The 24,803-nt window shown below is 43.8% G+C and overlaps 1 protein-coding gene across 21 annotated transcripts in view; it reads left to right on the plus strand.

Annotated features, from left to right (window-relative positions):
- The window catches only part of KIAA1217 (KIAA1217 ortholog), a 326,984-nt gene that overhangs the window by 81,237 nt on the left and 220,944 nt on the right, over positions 1-24,803 (plus strand). Inside the window, exon 1 of one of the 21 annotated variants that reach the window (XM_027121836.1) lies at positions 7,453-7,475. The exons of the other annotated variants lie outside the window; for them this stretch is intronic. The gene's annotated coding sequence lies outside the window, so the exon portion shown is untranslated. Of the gene's footprint in view, positions 1-7,452; positions 7,476-24,803 lie in introns of those variants that run through there. 21 annotated transcript variants of the gene reach the window in all.

Consider the following 24,803-nt stretch of genomic DNA (forward strand, 5'->3'; position numbering starts at 1 on the left):
TCCCCTGTGAGGCCACGACTTCAGAACACACTGGCCAGATGTTTCGGGGAGGGGGTGTGAAAAAGTGTTTATATCACTAAAATCTAAACCTATTTTGTATATTTTTTGTATTTTTATTTACTTATATTTCATATAAATAAATGTTTTGATGTAAAATGTTTATATACATGTACATATATATATTTGTATATATATATATATGTACATATTATATATTTATATACGTATGTATACAAAAAGCATTTTAAATACATGCTGAATTTTCCAGGAATGCGACCACCATATTAATTGAGAGGATATTATTTCTTGTTTTATTTAGAACTTTTCTATATGTTTATTTCAGAAAGATCATGTCGCGGCTCCTGTCGGTCTGCATGGGTAGCTGTTAAATTCATACTGGTCTCACGTAGAGGTACCAGCATCCTCCTATTTTTTCTTTCTTTCTTTCTTATTTTTGACTGTGCCACGTGGCACGTGGGATCCTAGTTCAGGATTTCCAGTCCAGCAAATTTGTGACTTTCCCGTGGCAGCTTAAGTGCCATTGACACACGTTAGCTGTTGTTGCTGCCGTTGTCTTTGAGAGTCACTACAATTTTATGAAGGAAGAGGAGATGAGAAAGGGTATTTCCTCAGGCACTCTTTTCCTCCAGGTATTCCTCAATCATCCCAGAACCCACTTGGTGCTGAGTTCTATCCTGCAGCCACAGGGCTTTTCTCTCTAGATTCCACCTGTCACCTCCTTAGGAGACTTAACTAGAATTAAGTCTCCCTCCCACTCCAACTTCCCTGCCTCCCCCGCCAAGCCATTCCTGGTTTCCTTCTCTTTGAGCCTCCAGAGCCTAGGCAAGCTTGGATCCAGCAACAACTCTGCCTATAGATTTTTTCCTAATTGGTTTAATTTCAGATATAAAAAGGGTGGACTTCCCAAGTGTTCCAGATCTTTTTAAGAGTGGCTTCACTTTTACCTTGGGGATGCTAAGGCTGTGCCAATAGTGATGCTTTGCTGCCTCTTCCCCTCCCTCCTGGGGACGTCTGGAGTTGGGGTGGGGATACTGGAGAAAATGTGAGTTTCTAAGACAATGTGAGTTACTATTTTGCATTAAAATTCCTTTTAAATGATACTAACGAAATGAATCCCCTGCTTTGTAGAGAAAAGAGATGGCTGCTTAGGTCACTTTGGGAAGAATTATTTCAGATTTCTTTTGAAAGTTAAATGCTTATCCTTAGACGTGACACCATGGCCCCTTGAGTCTATTCTGACCTTTCTGTCCATGTTTTTTTTTCTTCTCTACCTCTTTGTTCACTTGCCACAATGTGTTCACAGGTTCCTTCTGTTCATGTCTTTGGCAAGATTGTCTTTGGTTAAGTGTGGTATAAATATATCCCTCTCCGGTCCCATTACCAAGGCTGCTCTTAGTATTTCAACTCTCGTCTGCGTTTTGGGTGGCATCTACCTTCTTAATGCTGCGTCAAGGCTTTGGCATCTCAGCCAGTAAAATCCAGCGCATCTGGGGCAGATAACGCCCTCTGCTCTGATATTCTCTTTGGTCTTGGTGTGTTAAAGTTAGACCCAGGTCATTATTTTTGTAACAATGACATTTTCATAATGCACTAAATAATGAAGTGTTAAGAACACCCAGCAAAAGCCTTAAAGATGCCTAGAACATCTCCTGAAGCATTTACTATTAAGGCTATTAACTTTTTACGTCTCTTTTTTAATATAAATTGATCATAAAGCATATTGAAAGTGACTTTACACCAAGGTATTCAGTATCAGGAAAAGTGACATTTAATTGCAGTCTGCCCCAGATCATTGCAGTCCCATGCCCAGCTCCGGCCTCCGTGCTCCAAGCACCTTCCACTTCGAATCCCAAATAGTCCTAGGTCTTCTCTCTACCTCTCCCCAAAGCCCAGCCCTCTCCACCTGCTGAAAACCCAGCCAGGTCCACGATCACCCTAGCTGGAAAGTGGTTTGCCCTTTTCCGAATTCCACGAGTCTTTTGCTTGCAAAACTGGCAACAAAGTTTCCACATTCACTGTTTTATAGTCACACTCTATCTTCCTGAATATAATACAGTGGAGACTCCATGAGGGCAGGCGATGACCAGTTGCTGTTTCACTCTACCGTGTCTAATACTCAGCTTGTCAGTCACTACACAGTGTGTTTTGAATGAGGAGTCAAATAGACATCTCCTCTGCACTAGCTATAGAGTAGCATGTGAATTGACTTTTTTTAACGGAATCCTTCAGAGAGAGAAGCTCATTGTTTAAAAGAAACTTTCAGAGAAGGCAAATGATTCTTTTTTTTAGCGTAATGAGTCCCTGTCTAAATGAACTACCTTTGATCTGGCATTTCAACTATTATATACGTCTTGCTTCTCTTATACCCTTTAATTTATTCAGCACGTATTTAATAAAAGCATATCACATACCACTGTGCAGGTGTGGGAACACAGTAGTGAACAGGACAAAGGACCCGCCCTCTCGGCACTAACTTCTCAGAGAAGAGGGGCAGGCAATACACAAATCTAAGAAATGCCATGTGGTATAAAGGCTGTGTAGAAAAATAAGGTGGGATAAGGGAAATGGAGAGGCAGGGGGTGCTTTTTATAGAGGAGGAATTTCAAATGAAGGGATAGTCTGAGCAGAGACCAGGGAGGACGGAGGGTGGGAGGCCCCCAGGTGGGTATCCGTCAGAGGAAGAGCCCAGGCTGCAGAGGAAACAGCAAAGGCCGGGGCTGGGCAGTGGGCGTCTGAGGAACAGGGTGCAGGGAGGCCATGTGGCTGATGTGGCTGAGGGACCGGTGTGGGGTGGATCTTGAGACAGAGCTGGGCAAGGTCAGTAGAGCTAAGGGGCCGTGGTAAAGACTTGAGTTTTTAGTTAAGAGAGGCTGTCATTGGATGTCTGGAGGACCTACATACTGCTGTGGAGAGTAGTCTGTAGAAGCAGGAAGACCCACAGGAGCCTCCTGAATAGGAGACAACAGGGACCATGACTAGGGTGGTGACTTGAGGGGTAAGAAGCCATCAGACCCTGGTTCTCAGAGGTAACGGGATTTGCTGCTGGCCAGACTGTTGACCTTCTTTCCATGAGAGGAAGAGGGAAGTCAAGAGTCATCACAAACAAGGTTTGGTTTTAGCAGCTGGAAGATTCATGTTTTCATTGACTGACGTGGGGCAGGTCTGAGGAGGATTGAGTTTGAAGGACACACTCAAGTTGGGTGTTAGACGGATTGTCGAACATCCCAGACTGTTAGCTGTGAGTCTTTCTTCCAAAACTGTGAGTCCTTGAATTCAAGGTCACGTCTTGGTCATCTTTGTGTTCTGCTGTTAATTTGCAGAAGTTCTCGCTCACAGGACCCCTAACACTTGCGTTTGAGTTCATGCAATTCAGATTCGCATACGTGGGAGTTTCTGAAAGTGGCCTGTGGTTTCACTTGCATTTTCATATTCCTTTTCATCATAATCTGTAAAAGCAGAGAAGAGACAGTTGGAAAAAAATGCTGTATGAAACTTGCTGGAAACGGGTAGAACCAGAAATGATGCTGACAAGAGGTTTAGAAGTACAAAATAGATAGTACTCAGACCAAATATAAGTAAATTAGCATAAATCATCAATCTCTGATTTCCATGCCTGTCTTCTCCGAGTTGGCTGACTCAACAGCTGCTTCTGTGACTACAGCTGTATAATTCCTCCACATTTCCTTTTTGCATGGAAAAAGTATTCCAGTTTGTCATTGCTTCAACATTTGCAATTTTATATTAGGTTCTCGTTTTTTATTTTTTGGGCCTGACCATGTGCTTAAGAAAGTCGTGCAACTGTCATCCCTTCTGAACTGTTTTGTTTTCACTTGGGGTTTGGTTTTGGGTCCACTTGGGGTTTTATTATTTGCCCTTGGGGTTCTCCAGGCTTGGAAATGCTTCTCTCAGTAAAATCCCCGATCCCTGGTTGAAACTTGCAGGACGGTGGGGATTCCAGGTAGAGAAAGCCCTCACAGTCAGAGGGAAAAGCAGGGTGAGGGCAGGTGCCTAGTTTGTTGTGGTTGCAACATAAGCTTCATAGGGAGTGTGAAGAGAGTGAAGAACACGTGATGAGAAGGTAATAAAGGTCATTACGGGGACTTCCCTAGTGACGCAGTGGTTAAGAGTCGCCTGCCAACGCAGGGGACACAGGTTCGATCCTTGGTCCGGGAAGATCCCACATGCCACGGAGCATGTAAGCCCGTGCGCCACAACTACTGAGCCTGCGCTCTAGAGCCCGCGAGCCACAACTACTGAACCTGCGTGCTGCAACTACTGAAGCCCGCGCGCCTAGAGCCCTTGCTCCACAACAAGAGAAGCCACCGCAATGAGAAACCCGCGTACCGCAACGAAGAGTAGACCCCGCTCGCCGCAACTAGAGAAAGCCTGCGTGCAGCAATGAAGACCCAATGTAGCCAAAAATAAATAAATAAACAAATACATTTTTTTTTTAAAAAAAGGTCATTATGGGCTATGCTAAGGAGTATAGAAAACGAGGAGCTTCAGACACTTAGAGTGTGGAAGTACTGTGATGAGATTTGTATTGTAGGCAAAGCTGCTTTGACTGCCATAGGAAGAGCAGACGGGTGGGGGAGACAGGTAAGAGGTTCTGGTGATGAAGGCAAAAGATGGTGAAGGTCTTGTAAAGTTCTTATAGACCAGTGACTGGCACGCATTCAATAATATATCAGTCTTTATAAAATAAAATTAAACAAATGAAAGTAGAAATGCTTGTGATGGGGAGAACACCACATTAGAGAGACATCTTACAGGTAGGATGATTACAGCATCTACTTGGGTGAGTGGTGACATCATTCCAGGACAAGGAGCAGGTGGGGTCACGGGGAGGTTGACCAGATGCCCTAGTTCTGCCTGGACATGTGTTCTCCTTGTGGAGCCCATGGGGCATCCATTAGACAGCTGGCAGTATAGCTCTGGGACTCAGCTGAGACATTTGCTTGGACGGACATGTTTGGGGCATGTTTATAAGTCTTCAACATCTAGATAGGAAAGAAAGAGATCACTCCAAGAAAGAAATAAAGCAAGGAGAGTCTCTTATCATAGCAATGAAGTTAAAAAAAGTTATCTCCAAATTCTGGTTGATATAACCTCTTATTAAGATCTTCTGGCTAACCTACTGGTACCTGTTCCAGGAAAATAGTACCTTATTATTATTATTTTTTTTAAAAGAATAGAAGCTACTTATTTGATCACCCTTCAGGCAGGGCTAGGTGGTGTCACTGTCAGCAGCTTAATAATGTGCCCTTTCTACTCTGAAGACCCACCACAACTGACCTGGAAGTTCAGTCTCCGTAGAGGATCAATGCATGAGCCAGCTTCCCCAGAGCACCGGTAAGCTACAACTCTGGACATGGCTGTTCCATTTTTGATATTGTACAACCCTCAGTGGTACGTGCGCCTTCTGGCATCTTAAGGAGTTGAAGTAGAGGATCATTTTGCTCCCAACCTAAGTGCCACGATAGATAACCAAACAGCCTCCTCTTAACAGCAGTGTAGATTCCTGAAAGATGTGATGGAAGAAGAATAAGTGCGTATGTACGTGAATTCTCTCCAAAACTCCATGGCATGGTATTTAAAGCTGCCTCTCTGGGCACTGGCGTGTCTTAGTGACTTGCAGATAGAGTCAGCCTTTAGCAGGAGTGATTCTCTGAAGCCGTAGCGTGCATCAGGGCAGCCTGGACGCATATCACATACGTGCCTGGGAAGCATTGCTTTCAGCAGCAGCATCTTCCAAGTGATAAAAAATAACTTTGCTTTGGTCAGTAGCCCTGGAGCCAGGTGTCCCCTTTCACTTCCTGTTCTCTGTTGGGTCCTGCAAAGGGACATCTCGTCTTCCACAGTTTGGAATGTGACATTTCTGGTCTCGCCACTTTAACCGTCTAATATCTAGCTGTCTCGTCTCCTCTTGTTGTGTATTTTGAGGGTCCTCTCCTCTTGAACCTTTGCATTTTACATCCTCGTGTCTACTGCTCATTCCTGCAGGGGGAGATTGACAGCTCCCCCCTGCCAGACACTCGATAACCTAGATGTTTATACTTTGATTTCTGTCATGTCCCCACTTTTTAAAGCCTAATCTGTATAATTATGGGGCAACAACTTTCCTGTCCGTGATTCTCTTAAAAGTCTTACTTTATCTTATTCCCCCGTCACAGAAGCTTCTTTCTGGTCCTCTGTTCTGATAATAGATGTATTTCCTGCCCAATATCGGATCATCTTTTAGATTCTGAAGTTCTTCACAGTCTCCTTTTTGAAACTGTTGTTGACCCATGAGTCTAATTTCTTCTTTTCCACGAGCTCCAGGTCAGACTCCTTCTCGAGAGTTCTTACGTTCTAAAGCCTTTGTGAGCTCGGAGGGATGGATGGTGGGTGTGATTAATCCCTGAGAGATGTGGCTGCTGGTGGGGTTATTTCTGTGTCAAGCTTCCCACTGTCAGACTTGGAAGAGAGCTGACACTCTGGGGGGCCGCCTTCGTGTAGACACTGCCCGACCCCATGCTCTCTCTCTCTCTCCTTCCTTCCCGTTGAGATAGAATCGTGTCCGTCTGCACCCAGCACGCCAGAGCAGGAAGGCTGTCTCACTCCCCGTGGAGAAAAACCTCCCATGGACCTGCTAAAGTAACTGCTGAGTGGTTTTTTATTGCGGGAAACAAAGGATGGTTAAGTCTCCTGAGTCCTAGGTTGCTAGTCTATAGGTTTCTCTGGCCTGAGCCCTAGAAAATTCCTCTTGATTTCAGCAGCCATATTTAACTGACCGTTGACATTTAAAATTGTAAAAGAAAACTATAGCCCAAGATAATTGGATTCAAGAAACCAATTTATCTTATCTGGGAGGACATGTCACAACTGTGGTTTGGGGACTATGTCCTTTATTGCTAGGCAATGTATGGAGCCTTCCTTGTGAACCCCTGGCTCTTCTTCCCCATCTTTTCCTCAGCCGTGTCCCTTCTCAGCCTCCTGTGCTAACTGATAGCACATGTGTTTCAGAATGGAACCTGGAAAAGGAATGTATAGGGCCTCGTATGGAAATGCCATTCCAGATTCCATACGCCAATCGATAATACACTGGCTAGACTGTCGAGAGTCACCCCAGAAAGGAGGAATTTGGATTGGAAGGGAATCAAAGGAATTGTGGACCTAGCATAATTGATTGCAGTGAAGCAGTAACGGGGTGGTCTGGACAACTGGACGCAGGCCAAGTTCAAAATCACAAGCAATTCCCCCTACCCTCTGAGAATGAGGTGAGGTCTACTGAATGGAGAACAGGGCGAGTCATCAACCTTCTTATGGTTTAATTCAAACCTGGGCCCTGAGCTTTGTCTGTTGTTTTTTGAAAGGGACGAAGGTGTTGAATCCAGCCAGAAAAACCTGTGCTTATCCGTCCAGCTACTTCTTTTATCCCCGCTGCCCTTCTCTCTCAGAAACAGGATTCTAAAGTAAGTTCTTGCTTGTGTCTGATAAATGTCAGCTGATATCCAGGGCTCATTTATTTTCTTTGTCCCAGGCATAATGTCTAGCATAACATACTTTATAAATGAATGAATAGCAATCGTGTGAAAAAACAGGGAAAATGTTAGTGGGTGGAAGAAAGAGTGAAAACAAATCCTGGTGTTAAGAAGAAAGAGTTGGCCCTTGATGCCATGGTGGAAGCAAGATGGTATGACTGTGGGGTTACCAAACTCTATTCCATGGAACAGTAGAGCATCTCACATGCACACGCACAGAGGCTTCCATGATGTGACAAATATTGCACCCTATATCACACTGTGGGATCCACAGTATAGGTTTGCATGCTGAAGTCTCTGAAAAGACCTGCAATGAAGACAACCTGATTAACCTTTATTTAACTCAGCCTTTCTCCCAACATATTTGGCTGTGGAATTCTCTGCCTTACATCTCCTTACATCCAGACCCACTGAACACACTTTGGCCAACACTGGTAGAAATATACAAAATTGTCATAGACTTGAGTCCAGCTGACCTGGGTTTGAATCATGGCTACCATTTTCTGTGTGATCCTAAGTTGAATTAAGTAAGCTCTAGTCTCCTGTTTCCTCATCTGCAAGATCAGGATAATGTCCACTTCCTGAAATAAGAGAATTAAAGCAGGTGATGGAGATAAACCATCTTCTGGGCACCTAGCACAGGCTGACTCCTTTGTGGCTACTTATTCCCACACTGACGCACTGCATTTCTCTGTACCACACTGGTACCCACATACAGGGGCTTCTTAGGATGCAGCCTATTCTCCTCAATCCTTACAACCAGTGGCAGACAAATTGTTGTTTGCGCTTGTAAAATGTGAATAATTAGTCTTTTTTAAGAAACTGCTTTCCCAAAGGAAAACTATGGCAGAGAGCACATAGTTACTTTTACATTTGTTGGTGCTACTGGCTTCTAAGTTCTGCCATCATTATTGCCCAGTTTTTTTCTTGGCTCTCCAGGTTCTTCTAAATTGGATATTAGAAAGGAAAAGTCTTTCTGGAAATGTCTTATTAACCCACCAAATAAATGGCTGTTCAAAAACTATACGTAACAAGAATACCAGCCATGAGCATTTGTTTCGCTTCTACCATGTACCAGGCACTGCTCAGAACTCTTTATGTGTATAACTCATTTAATCCTTACAGCAACCCAGTGAGTATGCACTGTTATCTGCATTTTGCAGATGAGGAAACTGAAGCTTTCAGAGTAATATGTCCAAGGCCACCAGGTAATAAAAGATGATGATGACTCTGAGTGACTCTAGTCGTGCAGGTTAGCACAGACAAGGACAAGCTGAAGATTGGAAAGCCAACTCGTGGTCAACCTTGAGGTTGTTATTTTCTTGCCTAGTCTAGGTGAAAACTTTTCCTTTTTTTTAGGAAATAAAAGTTATCTATCCTATATTAGGGTTCTCTAGAGGAATGAACCAACAGGAGATATATATATATATATATATACACACACATACATACACACACACACACATATATATATAAAGAAATTTATTGTAAGGAATTGGCTCACTCAGTTACGGAGGCTAAGATTTCCCAAGATCTAGAGTTAGTAAGCTGGAGACTCAGGAGTGACAATGAGAGAAGTTCCAGTCTGAAAAGGGCAGGTGTAAGGCCCAGGAAGGGCTGATGTTTCAGCTCAGGTCCTCAGGCAGGAAAAACTGCTGTCCCAGCTTAGGCAGAAATGTAGGAAGAGTTCCCACTTATTCTTGTGAGTGAGAGGTCAACCTTTTTGTTCTCTTCAGGTCTTCAGCTGATTGGTTGAGGCCCACCCACACTAGGGAGGACAGTCTGCTTTACTCAGTCTACCCATTCAAATGTTAATCTCACCCAGAAAACACCCTTGCAGACACACCCAGAATAATATTTAACCAAATATCCAGGCCCCTTGTGGCCCAGTCATACTGACACATAAAATTAACCGTCACACATCCCATGGTTTGAAATCACAAATTAGACATCCTCCTCTCTTGTTTCTGTTTTCAAGCAGACCAGTTGAACCCAGTGGGGTTCTACTGAGTTCAGAGACCTCATTCCAAAGGTTCCTCCAAAACTTTCATAAGACATGCATAATTGAATAATGTCAAATATTCAAATGTAAATTACTAGTAATTTAAATACATAAAGTTTGAGCAGGGGGTCTCCTTAAGTCAAAAGCTACTGTTTCCCATAATGCCAGCAATCATAATAGGGGAGCCCAGGCTCTCTGGGGGGATCCACAGTGACCCCAAATTCAGAGCTTTGTGCTCTGCATGTGTAATGCAGCCCCAGGATCAGATATGCGTTAGGTCATAGCCTGTGCCCCGTGACCATTGGGAGGATGAGTGAGACTGAGTTATGTTGGCAGAGGTGAGGAAGGAAGCTTTCTTTCGCCAGCTGCTCTGCTGTTGTCTACGCATCTTGAAGGCAGTGAACTGACCTTAGTTGGACACGTGTCTGAGCTTCACACCTGGCCTTGTACACAGGAGTCAAGTAGTAAATATTGGCTGAAGGTATCAGTAATTTTGTAGGTATCCACTGTAATCTTCTTTGATATTTGCTTGGGAGACGGTGATGAGAAAAAAAGACCGCGGGACCAGTACAGAGCTGTTTTCTGAGTGAATCAGTGACGCCAATTATGTTACATTTCTTAGCCCATGGTTGCAGCTGTATGTAACTATTTCTACCTGATTACCTGAAAGAATCACCTTCAAACCCTGATAACTGATTCCGTACAGGGCAGTACTGCAGCAGGGGCCTCTCAGTTTGAGTTAGGGTTCCTTATATCTCACTAAGAGACACATATTCTGGAGTCAGGGTGTTAAAAATCATTTGTCTCTTTTCTGTCATCTGGGAAAAACAAGGCTCTTCCAGAAAATAAAAATGTCTCCTTTTTTACTTCCTAAAGGTGAAAAAGAAATGCAGTTGGAATGGGTAGGGGCTTTTTTTTTTTTTTTTTTTTTTTTGCGGTACGCGGGCCTCTCACTGTTGTGGCCTCTCCCATTGCGGAGCACAGGCTCCGGACGCGCAGGCTCAGCGGCCATGGCTCACAGGCCTAGCCGCTCCGCGGCATGTGGGATCTTCCCGGACCAGGGCACGAACCTGTGTCCCCTGCATCGGCAGGCGGACTCTCAACCACCGCGCCACCAGGGAAGCCCAGACAGGGGCTTTTTATAGACAAGAAAAGTGACGGATTTGACAGATGACTCCTGAACTTTGTTCAGCGTCAGAGACAGGGGGAAGAGGGCAGAAACACAGCAACTTTTTTAGACTCACTGACCCTGTGGCCCACTGATAAGAAGCTCTGTGCCCTGCAAGGTGGACTCTTCTTGCAGTGGAATTTTACGTTCCTCCCTGGGCCGGTGTTGGATTCTCTGGATACCTAAGGTGACACAAGGAGGGGCAGATGATGTCAACAGTTTATTTGTGGAACCTGGGCCTCCTCTTCAGGGCCAAAGCTTTTCCTCCAAAGGAGGGAGACTTATGCCCAGGATGTCTGCTCCCACATGGAGGCTTTGGGCACAAAAGCAAGAAGAAGATTCCAGCTAATGGGGGCCAATCCACAAGTCATTTCAGGAAAAATGGATATAAATAGAAACGCCTGGAAGGCTGAATATGTTTTCTGCTGTGGGAAGGTTAAAGTGGAACTCTAAGTCATAGATTTTCTGCAAACCAGCATTTAAGAATATGCCAGGTGTGGAAACTGGTAGGAGAGACTTGGTTTAATAACATGTGAAGGGAAATTTAGCACCACCAGTGTTCTCCTTCCCTCCATCATCTCCTCCAATGAACCTCTTGATGAAGATCAACAGGAAACTGGGACATATTTTGCAGTTAATTTTTTTAAATTAATTAATTTATTTATTTAATTTTGGCTGTGTTGGGTCTTCGTTTCTGTGCGAGGGCTTTCTCTAGTTGCGGCAAGCAGGGGCCACTCTTCATTGCGGTACGCATGCCTCTCACTGTCGCAGCCTCTCTTGTTGCGTAGCACAGGCTCCAGACGCGCAGGCTCAGTAGTTGTGGCTCACGGCTCTAGTTGCTCCGTGGCATGTGGCATCTTCCCAGACCAGGGCTCGAACCCATGTCCCCTGCATTGGCAGGCAGATTCTCAACCACTGTGCCACCAGGGAAGCCCTGCAGTTAATTTGCAGGGAACTTGGGAGGGTAGACTTATACATGTTTCTCTGAGGACAGTGCCAGGCGCCCTGGTTGTCAGTAGAGCTGAGAGTGAAGCTGTCGTCCCGTCTGCTGGCAAGCACTGATATTAGCGCAGGATGGAGTGCTCTCGTTGGCAGACGTGGGAAGAGTAGCCTGGTGATTAAATGCTCTTATTACAGAGTGAGCGGTGTGACTGTGTTCAGAAGAGCCCATGAATGTTGAGTGTGAGGCTCATCAACTGTCCAATTAAGAGGAAAGGAAGTGGAAATATCTGTGGGTTGTGTTGCTAAAGCTGCCTGGGTTTAGAGCCAAATGGAACTTTTCAGTATGAAGTCGATACGAATCTCTGGTGTGTTTTCATGTCAGGTGCCCTTCTACAGAAGGGGGTGAGTTTTAGAGAATGATTGTTTTGCTTCTTTGGGTACCACCTGCAGAAATGTGTTTATTTTGACTATTTTGTGGAAACCTGGTGAAGCAGCCTTGTGAGAGAGGATTCTTTGGATGGGGGTTTTCTCATCAGTTGACAACGCCCAGCTTGGAATTGCCATCAGGCTAAAGGTTATAGGCCATGATATAGGAGCTGAGTGTTGGTTTACAGAACTGCTGTAATGGTTTTGGTGGGCGTCCTTGGGAACGATGGGACCAACCTTATTCGCATCTGAAAGACAGTCCTCAGCAAGGGAGCTTCAACAACACCTATTATTCCATACTTTCATTTAGAAAATAAATCCTTATTGCCTTGTTCAGCCTTATGCAACTCCTCCTCTAGTTCTGTTTACATGTTATAAAATGAAGGGAACCCACTGCATGGCTCTGCAGAGGACTAGCCCCATTAATCTGTGCTAACATTTCTGCCTGAAATGTAAGCATCTTGATAACAGGGTGAAGACTCCTGGGGCGGGGCAGTTAAGCAGCAGCTCAGGACCATTTTACAGAGGAATGACCCCTTAGCTCGGCAAAGTTGTGTCATCTGTCCAGAGAGGCACTTTCACAGGTGCTTGCAAGCACAGTTTGTGTGTGGAAGGAGCCCTGCTGCAGTTCCACTTAGCTCCCTTGGTTGTTGATGGAGGTTCAGATGTGTTATTTGATCACGTCTGCTATCTACAAAACAAGCCCATTGTTTACGCAGGAACCCATGTGGGTCTTTTGGGTGGCTCTTCATCTAGCCTTAATGTTGACCATCTCTAGCACTGAGGGTCTTCCGTGGGACCCAGCAATACCCAGAACCATCTCTGAAAGGCTAATGCAGAGAAAGGAAGGGGTGTGGAAAAGGTTAAAGGTGCAGGGAGGGATGCAATGTACAGGAACCTTACAACGAGGAGAAGGTGGTACAAAGCAGTCAGGAGCAGTTGCCTTAGCTACTGATGTTAAAGATAACTGCAGGGCTTCCCTGGTGGCGCAGTGGTTGAGAGTCCGCCTGCCAACGCATGGGACGCGGGTTCGTGCCCCGGTCCGGGAAGATCCCACATGCCGTGGAGCGGCTGGACCCGTGAGCCATGGCCGCTGAGCCTGCGCGTCCGGAGCCTGTGCTCCGCAACGGGAGAGGCCACAACAGTGAGAGGCCCCGTGTACCGCAAAAAAAAAAAAAAAAAAAAAAAAAAAAAGATAACTGCAGAAAATCAGTGCTGCTATCTTAAAGAAAGGGAGAACCAAATTTGAGGCAGAGAGTGGGTGTTTTTCAAAGGTGAAAACGAGCCCAAGAGTTTCACAGGATTACCAGGGCAAACAGGAATTCTTCTCTGTCTTTGTCAGATCTTCTGCTTCAAAAGAGGAGATCCTGTAGTTAGAGGAGATAGAACACAGGGCAAACTACGTGCTTTTCCACCTCGTTTCTAGAGAGTGATCCTGGGTGTTGGAGACTGTTTGAAAGGAAGAGGTGAAGCTGTGGTGAATCCTGCAAACAGCACTTCTCTGTTTTCACAGGGGGCAGATTTATTAGCATCCTGCCTCGACTCAGCACATCAGCTGGATCTCCTGCCCCTGCGCTCTGAGGCTTAGTGTGTTTTCAAGTGAGATATCCACTGATGGAAACAATTGTCATTTTGTCTGTTGCCAGAATGGGAGTTAAGTATTTTAAAAACATGAACAGTGAAACAGTATCAGATTATACTAAACACATTTTGTTATTTGCGATGATTTTGACTTTTGATCATTTAAACGGTAACTGCAAAGTTTATCGTGATATTATCTAATAGTGGATAAAAGGAGTTGAGCTAAAAGAGATCTGATGTAATGAGGACAGTAAAGAAGACAGTTATCTACTAAACTGAAAATGCTTTCTTTAAACACTTTGGGTATCCCTTTCTACCTAAAGATGAGGTGGAGTCCAGTCTAGAACATCTTCAGCCAGTGCTTTTCATATGTTCAGTATACATCCTGATGATGTAGGAAATTCCAGGTTTCCTTCATGTGCTTTGGGTAATGCGTCTACTCCAACAGGTAGCCCTCAATCTGGGCTCTTCATCGGTTGCTGGATGGCTGTGGTTGGAGACGCTTCAAAGTGAGGTCAGCTGCCAGCAGGGGCGATTCTATAGTATTATGTGGAGGGTAGAGTATCTAACTGCCCTGTCCCCCTTTGCCAGCAGAGAGGGGGTTCCCGGGACATGGGACTTCCAGTTTTCATACTGGGGAAGTCCTGGGCAAACCAGGATGAGTTGTCACCCTGTGTGAGGTAATGGATTTGACCATAAACTTCAACATTACACTTCAAAATACTAAGCGGTTGGAATTCTGAGTGTTCTTGAACTTACTTTACGGTACAGAGTGGACTTGCTCCCCAAATACCCTGTGTCCATGCCTAGCTGACCCCATCAACTCTTGACACTCTCCTTCTAGAAAAGACCACCAAAATGGCTTCAGAATGCATCCCATTTCCCTTCAATGACTCTTTGTTCTTACAGACTGGGGCGGAGAGCAGCCTGAGAAGACAGGGAAGCCCCTGACCCCACCCCCTTCTTCAACCAAAATGTCATCGCTTTTACCTACCAAGAGGAAAGCTTCCCAGCTCAGATTTTTAAAAAATAGTACATTTTCAGCAACATGAATGGACCTAGAGATTATCATACTAAGTGAAGTAAATCAGAGAAAGACAAATATCATATGATATCACTTGTATGTGGAATCTAAAAAAATGGTACAATGATAGATCTGTGAGTCTGTTTCTGTTTTGTAAGACTCATAGGTGTTGAAAACAAACTTACAGTTACCAAAGAGGGAAGGAGGGGGGTGATAAATTAGGAGTTTGGGATTAACATAGACACACTACTATATATAAAATAGATAAACAACAAGGACCTACTATATAGCACAGGGAACTATATTCAATATCTTGTAATAACCTATAATGGAAAAGAATCTGAAATATATATATATATATATGTATGTATACATATGTATAACTGAATCACTTTGCTGTACACCTGAAACTAACACAACATTGTAAATTTTTTAAAAATAATATATTTCCAAGCCAGTGGCTAGATGCCCGCATATATCCCTTCTCGCACCAGTATTTTGTGGTCTTACGTGGAGAATTGCTAATTTTCCAAAGGCTTTGACTGAAGTGAATTTAAAGAAAACTGCCTGTTCCAATGGTTCTTCTGCGAGAGATACTGACTGTGTGGTCCTTTTATTTTTAGCAATAGTGTTGGAAAAATCAGGTTATGTTTACTCTGTCTGGGGGGCTGGTGAGATTGTGTAGTCTAGAAAATGCTGGAATTATAAATTATTATAAATGTCGACTGAGTGGAGAAATTCGTATATGAAAAAATATTGTAATATGCAAGTCAGCCTATAGGTTTTCCCCTAGTTCATTGTCCAAAAATGTATACATTGGCCAAGGAGGATAAACCAAGAAAGTACTTTCACAGAGAAACATAAATATGTTTCACTGTGCTGTTCTTTTGTCAGATGCGTTTTTACATCATATTTGTTGCTCATCCCCAAAGCCCCAGTTTTGAGTTTATTTATTTCTTGCTGCCTTCATTGTAAATCTCATAGTGCGAACTTGTTTTGCTATTCGATAAATACATTCAGACTGTCATACTTCCTGGTTTTTAGCATTAATCAAATATTTTATGGACTTAGTCTCTGAGTTATCGTTTATTTTTAGCCTTTTGATGTTTGTTTTCACTAGAATACTGAATTTTTTACAGGGCTGCCTACTTCTCTAGGTATCTTGAGGGCTGGTGATAGCAGCATTCACTCAGCTGGGGCCAGAAGCTCCATTTGAATGGGTTGGCTTCTTTTAGTTTATTTATTTATTTTTAAAAATTCTTATTGGCGTATAGCTGACTTACAGTGTTGTGTTAGTTTCAAGTGTACAGCAAAATGAATCAGGTATACATATACATATATCCACGCTTTTTTAGACTCTTTTCCCATATAGGTCATTACAGAGTACTGTGCTACACAGTAGGTCCTTATTAGTTACCTGTTTTATATATAGTAGTGTGTATATGTCAATCCCAATCTCCCAGTTAATCCCTCCCCCCCGCCCTCTTACCCCTTGGTAACCGTAAGTTTTGTTTTCTACATCTGTAACTCTATTTCTGTTTTACAGATAAGTCCATTTGTACCCTTCTTTTAGATTCCACATATAAGGGTTATCATATGATATTTGTCTTTCTCTGTCCGACTTAACTTCACTCAGGATGACAATCTCTAGGTCCATCCATATTGCTGCAAATGGTATGGGCTGGCTTCTTTTAAACGGCAAACCTACTGCCCTCAACGAATAACAAGTTTCCCTCCTTGAGAGGGAAAAATCACATTGCCTTGGTATCTCAGGAGTGCAGCTCCGTAAATATTATTATGCCTCACGGAACACATCTTTATTCAATAGAGCAGATATTGCCAACAAAAATGAAATAATAGAGGAAATAACTTCTGGTGGTTTCCAGCTTTAATTATGAGAATAAGTGAAAAAGAGAGTTTTCAATCAAAGTTTTTCGTACAGTGATAGTTTACTATCTTTCGCTCAAAGATACTTATGCTCTCGGGGGAAAACAGATAAAATGAATGTTTTGGGTTTGTTTTTTTCTTTTTTTCAGCATTTTCTGCCTTTGGTTTTTGCTTTATAAGGTCAAATGTTACACTTGTCTTTTAAGCCACCCACAGACTCAGCTCTTTGGGTGGGGCTGGGCTCATCACTAGAACAGAGGGAGGGCGAGGGCGGGGGTTCAGTAGGGGAGTGCACAAGTTCATGAGTGTGGGATGGCCTCATCACATCAAGACTCACTTTCATGAAATGTCTGCCTTCAGCATGTTTCACTAGAGGCAATATTTTACAGTGTTGTTATTCTCTACATCAAGGAGAATTTCCCTTAAAAAGAATCCTTATTTATCACCAGGCCGGGTACTGTCTCTAAGCTATCTTGACTGCTTTTTCTAAATACGAAGACATGGAAGAAGTGAAAAATAAACATTATCCACTAAAAAATTATAAGCCCATAATTTGTGACATAGGTAAAAATCATTGTGTTATACTGCTTCAAGAGAGTGCCATGATGCGGGTGGACTGGATAGTTAATGGGAGGAAGAGTGGTGAGGATTAAAAAATACTTTGTTGGGAGCTTCCCTGGTGGCGCAGTGGTTGAGAGTCCGCCTGCCGACGCAGGGACACGGGTTCGTGCCCCGGTCCGGGAAGATCCCACATGCCGCGGAGCAGCTGGGCCCGTGAGCCATGGCCGCTGAGCCTGCGCGTCCGGAGCCTGTGCTCCGCAACGGGAGAGGCCGCAACAGTGAGAGGCCCGTGTACCGCAAAAAAAAAACAAAAATACTTTGTTGGGAGTCAGACTGACAGTAGATTTCGTGGAGGAAATAAGAAATTGAGTTTAGGAACATTTGAGGTGAGATAACTGTGGAAATTCTCCTCTTTGGAATATACATGTATATTGACATGAATTTAGAACCTACATATATATTTTTTTTTAATTAATTAATAAATTTATTTTATTTTTGGCTGCGTTGGGTCTTCATTGCTGTGCATGGGCTTTCACTAGTTGCGGCGAGCAGGGGCTACTCTTCGTTCAGGTGCATGGGCTTCTCATTGCGGTGGCTTCTCGTTGTGGAGCATGGGCTCTAGGTGCGCGGGTTTCAGTAGTTGTGGCACGCAGGCTCAGTAGTTGTGGCTTGCAGGCTCTAGGGCGCAGGCTCAGTAGTTGTGGTGCATGGGCATAGTTGCTCCGCGGCATGTGGGATCTTCCCGGACCAGGGCTTGAACCCATGTTCCCTGTGCTGGCAGGCAGATTCTTAACCACTGCGCCACCAGGGAAGTCCCTAGAATCTACCTGTATATTGAAGTGCACTTAGGACACATGTATATCCACAAACATAGAATATGTATGTCAGGATTTGGGGAATACAGGTTGGACTGCAGCCATCAATGTATAGGTGCGTTCTTTTTTTTTTTTTTTTTTAAACATCTTTATTGGAATATAATTGCTTTACAATGGTGTGTTAGTTTCTGCTTTATAACAAAGTGAATCAGCTATACATATACATATATCCCCATATGTCCTCCCTCTTGCATCTCCCTCCCACCCTTCCTATCCCACCCCTCTAGGTGGTCACAAAGCCTATAGGCGCGTTCTTAAGCTTTTTCTGGTCGCAATATTCTCCGTGCCCCTGGGCCAAAAGAAATACCTGAAAGCTCTGTTCATTTAGGCAGTAGAGTCCATACAACTTAATTAGAATTTATGTCCTGACAATTTAGTGGCCGATTGAAAATATAATTGTACACATTGAAAGGAAATACATATATCTTTTTCATTCTTAAGTGATGGTTAATTTTATGTGCCAGCTTGACTTGACCATAGTATCCATGTATTTATTTGGTCAAGCACCAGTCTGGATGCCGCTGTGAAGGTAATTTTTATATGAGATGAACGTTTGAATCGGTAGACCTTCAGAAAAGCAGGTTACTCTTCATAATGTGGGTAGGCCTCACCCAATCTTCCTGAGGCCTTAAGAGAACAGCCAGGATCTCTGGAGGAGGAGGGAATTCTGCCTCCAGACTGTCTTCAGACTCAGCTGCATCACCAGCTCTTCACGACGTCCCAGCCTGCTGGCCTGCCTTGCAGACTTGGGACTTGCTTGCCCCTACAATGGCATGAACCAATTCCTAAAATCAATCTCTTTCTCTCTGTACACACATACATACACACATGCGCGCACGCGCACACACACACACACACACACACTCTCTACTGTTTCTGTTTCTCCGGAGAAAACTTAGCAATGGGATGTGTGTACCATTGGATACTGCACAGCTTCTCAAGCGTTGGAAACAGATGGGACACCATTTCTTGTTCTACCTTGATTTTTGTACAGATCTTGCTTTTTATCACAACTACTTCTCAGGAGCCCACTTTGCAAAGATGACATCATCCAAGGGAATGTGAGTGATCTCATGTTGAAACCGGGAGCTACCTCAAGCTTGTATTTTGCACAGTGTTCAACAAGTGTTGAATATGGCTGTGTTTCCCTCCGAAATTCAATGCATCCCACAGCGCATCTGTGCACTGGCTGTGACGTCAGGGCAGCTGCGCACGTGGTTTGGGAACTGCAGGTACCAGTGTGGCAGCAGTCATAGGGATGAGATTAGCTCACACAGAGAGCAGAGATGAGCCCCAGAAAACACCTGCAAGGAGGAGGCAGTAGCAGAGGAGCTTTTGAGAGGAGAGTCTAAAGAGAGACTCGAGACGCAAGAAAAACTTCATACGCTCTCTGAACAGAGCAGGGGAAGTATGATACCAGCTAAGAAATGAATCCAGGCGTAGGACGGAAGGCAGGAGGAAATATTCTCTGACTCTTACACGGTTGGGGAGTTAGGGTGATGGGGCTGTGGTAGTGTTTTCACCTTTTTCTCTCTTTTCCAACATTTTTTCACGTCTGTGTCTTCATTGTATAATGAAAAAAGAGATGTTTACAACCATAAAAAAAAAGTGCTCTCTAGCTTTCCTATTACTCAACATACCCAGTCTTTTTTCCTTTTTTTCTGTCCAGTTCCAGCATTCAGCTGCGTGTGTGTGTGTGTGTGTGTGTGTGTGTGTGTGTGTGTGTGTGTGTGTTCAGGGTGAGGAGGTGGGCAGGAATGAGGAGATAGTAAAATAAGGATGTAACAGAAAAAAACTTCGAGGTTTGCTTTCCTTCATGAAACATTCAGTAGAGTTGGGGAGGTAAGATGTGAAGCAGGTTCACAGAAGTCCATACAAGGAAGCCACAGATAGAAGCCAAGGCCGCGTGCACTAGAGCAGGAGGTGGAAGGTGGGCAGGGCTGGAGCAGGCCCTGGGGAGGGCGTGAGAATCGTGCAGGTGAGTAGAGCTGGGAGGAACCCCCCGGGGTGAGCCTTAGCACTGCGCTTGGGCAAGACCCCAGCAAGGGGCCTGAACGGGTGGTCTGGGGCCCTGCTTTAATTCAGAGCCGTCCTTTTCCCAAGCCAGCATAAAAGCCATCAGTCTTTGCCAAAGCACTTGAAGTTTCTTGGCATTTATTGAAATTAATTTACCTGCAAGAAAATTCATATATCTAGCTTTGTGAAGTATACATTCAGGGAAGTGTTTCTTTGCATTAGCTAAAGCCCGTATTACTGATACAATAATGTGATGTGACACAACAGAAAGGTGATATAATCTAAGCATATAAAACTCCAGATTGTTTTGGAATTACTATCATCTTGACACTGGTTGTTTCCTCAGGTAAAAGTAGTGATTCCAAGAGTTATGTGGCTGGAACCAGTGGGCTTATTTTGCATATAATATGAAACTCTATTTGGTATCTATTTTTATTTTGAGGAAAGAATAAAGGACAAGAAAGCATCCTGTTCCAAGTCTCCAAGAAGGTTGTGATTTTAATTACACACCACAGAAAAGGCAAAGAAATTTGTAATTACACTTCATGCATAGAGCTCTGTAGGGGAAAAATAAATGGGTACCCATCTACCCCAAATCCATAAATCAGACATAGAATGGCTAATCACAGACATAAATTGTATAAATTGTATGCTTGGCGCTGATTACCTTCCCCTCAGTCTGTGTGGACAGTAAAGGATTTAGATCTTAGGCTGGCTGTGCTGTTTCTGAAGTGTAACTCAAAAGCAAAAGTTCGTTTTAAATTCTCTTAATCCTGGTTTACACTTTTTTTTTTTTTTTTTTGGTTTACACTTTTCATTCCTTTTTGGTTGAAGTATTATCTTCAGGGGGCCCGTATTAATCTGTAAGTACCAACTTGGGCTGTTTTCAGAGTTAATAGAATGGAAATGGTTCTAACGGGCCCAGCACTGGTTTTCCACGTTCTCATTCTCATCACAGACATCTCGGAACATCTTAAAAACTACGGAATAAATGATGCAGCTGCTAGGAAAACAGTGTGGTCGTTCCTCAAAAAAAAAGTTACAAACAGAATTACCATATGACCCAACAATTCAGCTTCATGGTGTGTACTCAATAGAACTGAAAGCTGGGACGCAAAGAGATTTTTGTACGCCCGTGTTCGTGGGAGGATTATTCATGACAGCCAAGAGGTAGAAGCAACCCAGGTGTTTACCAGTGGAAGAATGGATACACAAAAGGTGGTCTGCACATACAATGGAATATTATTCCGCCTTAAAAAGTAAGGAAATCCTGTTACATGCTTCAACATGGATGAACCTTCAGGACACTATGCTAAGTGAACTAACTCAGTCATGAAAGGACAAATAAGATTCCACTTTTATGAGCTACCTAGAGTAGTGAAATGCTTAGAGGCAGAACGTAGAATGATGAGTGATTATTAAATGGGTACAGAGTTTCAGTTTTGCAACATGGAAGGAGCTCTGGAGATGGGTGGTGGTGATAGTTGCACAGCAACGTGAATGTACTTAATGCCACTGAACCATACACTTAAAAGTGGTTAAGACGGTAATTTTATATTGTGTTTATTTTACCATCATTGAAAAACCAAAACCAAAAACGACAGAGGAGTGGGCTCCACCACAGAAACTCAGTTTCGGTTAGTCTGCAGCAGGGGCCGAGGTGCAGTGATTCTGGTCTAAGGCGTTGCTGGTGTCTGGAGTGGTGAGGCCTGAGTGGTACAGCCAGCAGTGGGAAGCCCACGCTGCCCTATGATGGGAGGGGACACCAGGCACTGGAAGGAGTGAATGGCAGCGCACAGGGCAGGGAGACCCCTGCAAAGAAGACCCTGCGTTGGCCAAGGAGTTAGTCCAGGGAGCAGAATTTCAGGCATTTTGGAATAATTTGTGCACATGAGCCAAAAGGGTCTTTCAGTCACATCTGAGCTACTGTCCTTCAAAGCACGCAGAGTGGGTGGGTGGATGTCTGTCACGCCTCCAAGAAGCATCAGCTCCGCCCTGGGTCTTGCCTCACTGGCTGCTCAGGTGAGAATCTGGAAAATAGTGTACACGCATCTGCTCAGAGTGAAGCAAGGTAGAAGGGAGGCTCGGAATGAACAGACCACGCTACGGACCAGCGATTTGTGACTGAATAAAACAACTTTTTTAGATGCTTCAGAGAGAGACGAGGTGATGTGCCTTACAAGTGATCCTTCCCTCTTTCATTTGTGAGGACATGAACCTGGGTTCAGACCTTTGTTTCCTCATGAGCCTGGCCTCCTCCTGGCGCAGAAGCACTTTACTGAACATCTGATTAATGGAGTGACATGTGCATCCATTCGATTAATACACGTGCACGGGGAGTTTCACGCGTGCTGCAGTGGCTCACCAAATAAGACGAACCAGAGTTCAATTGAGTCAGTCCTTCCACGCCAGGAGAAATCTCTGACAAGGCTGCATTTCTCCTTGGCCAGAGAATTTTATGGCAATCAATAATAGCTAGCCCTGGTGTCCCTACCGAAGCTCTTTATTGAATGCAATTCATTTTAAGTGACCTTTGCTTTTCTGGAGCAGTTCTTTATTTGTGAAGTGCAGATTGCAAACAGCCTAATCAGCCCTCTGGCTTTTGGTTATTAGCATTCCATCTGCTTTATAATGCCATTTAAAAACCAGCTGTGCTAGGGAAGAAAAAAGTATTCACTGAATCTCTTTCTCTGGAAGAAAAATGCGTGTGACATTAAGATTGCCAAATGGCAATGTCTTCTTTTGGTGTGTGTGTGTGTGTGTGTGTGTGTGTGTGTGTGTGTGTGTGTTTGTATGAGTGACTTAAGGTGTTTGTCATATTTCTTCTTAAAGGACCAGAGTTCATGTGCCCTAGTTAATGTTAGAATTATGAACAAAAATGTTTCTAGAAACCAAAGGAGGAATAATAATTTAAATAATGAAATGTTGTAAGTAATTTTATTATAAATGATACCATGTTACAAAGTTAAGTATTAGATCTTGGGCTGAGGAGCTGATGTAAACATGGAGAAGAAAATACGGATGAACGGTTGAACGCAGGGTGGGAGTATTATGAAGAATTCTTGGATTTTCCGTCCCAAGGTGTGGCTCATTAGTTGTTTATTTTGTAGTTCTGCTTCTTCGGTACTCTTCGTGTCTTAGACCGTACATTTTTAAAAGGTGATGTTGATACTTGTTTCTATGCTGGTCTTGTCAAGTCTTGCAAACTTGTACTGCTGCTGTGCTAATTGCTTGGATAGAAGCCTAAAATCATCATGTGTGTTCATAATGATGCTTATACCTGCTTTTATTCAGAGACTGCTTGAAAGAGCCTTGCCTTCCTGGATTGATCATGGCTTGACCCCCCTCCCCACCGCCCCCCGTCCCAGGTACTTGAGTTGGGGAAGGTATAAGCCGGTGATCATCAAGGTGCTGGTTGGGTACCACCATCTCAACTTGAAATAATCCTAGAAATTCTCATTTCTGTTTATCAAGGAACAATGCCAAGGTCACCTGGAAATGAGCAGTAAATTGAGGCTCAGTTTTCTGACTGGTCTTCATTCTCTCAACATTCCCTCATTACAGACGTGTGGGACCCTGATTTGCAAGTTCTCTGAAGGTAGAATCTTGTCTTTGGGATTTTCTCTTCCTTTTCAGGTTTGGAGCTTAGCTCTTTGATTTCAGGGAGGAAAACTCGGACAGGCTATGGCAGTTCAGCTCTGTCCACTGGCATCAGTTCCTGGAGTTATGGATAAATCGGGAATTATTAGGGGGGGAATATGGAAGTGAGATGAGATGAGAAAGAAAGGTGTGTTTGGTCCCTGGGTGAGCATCTAAGAATGAGAGCAGGAGGGTCATCCTGGACTCAGCCCTTCAACTTACAGATGAGACCCCGGAGAGAACACAGGGTTCTCGACCAAGCTCCCAGGTAGTTAATGGCAACTCAGCCACCATGCCCCTTACTGACTACATTTTACACCACAGTGTGGATGGATCCTCTTGTACCTCTCAGACAAGACTAATTACAAGCAGCCGGTTGATCCTATAATGTACTGATTGGTCTGGTCTGGCTCTAAGATGAGAGAAAATGATGCTCTTCATGCAGAGTGAGGAAAGCAATGACGTAATGGGGCAGCAGTTTTGGTCTGCACGTGGATCTGAGTGGACACGTATGGGCATGTGTGTGCACTTTGGCGTGGTGTTGAAGAAAGTGCAGAAATCTGTTAATTTGCTAGTTTCTCTCCTAAATTCGATTTCAGTATTTTGTACTCTTTCTATCCCGTGCTGTTTTCTTGTATGGGTTTGTGTTCTTTCAGTTATGTTTTCTGGGACTGGATTTGGGGTTCTTGTTCTTCAAATCCAGGGTACTAGAATTATCTGAGCTTACAGGTGGGAAAGTATGCACTGGTTAAGTCACTCGTCCACTCTAGTCGGTTGCATTGATGGTTTACAGTTGTGGGTCTGTCGGAGACAAGGGTGGGTTACTGCCACCTCCCTCCTCGATACACTGTTTTAGGTTACTCATGGGTCCATTGCATAACTTGTTAGACAAAATGTGCATGTTATTGAAAAATTGGCTCCAAATTCTTGTCATCCTTTTGATAACAGAAAGAGTTTATCCTGAACATTATTCCCTACGTTGGAATTCAGAGGAGATGGCGTAAGGATGATTCTAGGATATGCCTTTCTCCCCCTTGCCCCTTTTCTGCTGTACCGGTCTTCTGCCTCTTTCTTTCGTAAGTTGTGCGCTGTAGCCTCTAGTCTCCTTTTCATACACGCTATGTATGTCAGCATCTTT

This window comes from Aethalodelphis obliquidens, unplaced genomic scaffold, assembly GCF_003676395.1.
Source record: "Aethalodelphis obliquidens isolate GAN/ISIS:26980383/991018 unplaced genomic scaffold, ASM367639v1 scaffold23, whole genome shotgun sequence".
In the NCBI taxonomy this organism is placed as follows: domain Eukaryota; kingdom Metazoa; phylum Chordata; class Mammalia; order Artiodactyla; family Delphinidae; genus Aethalodelphis; species Aethalodelphis obliquidens.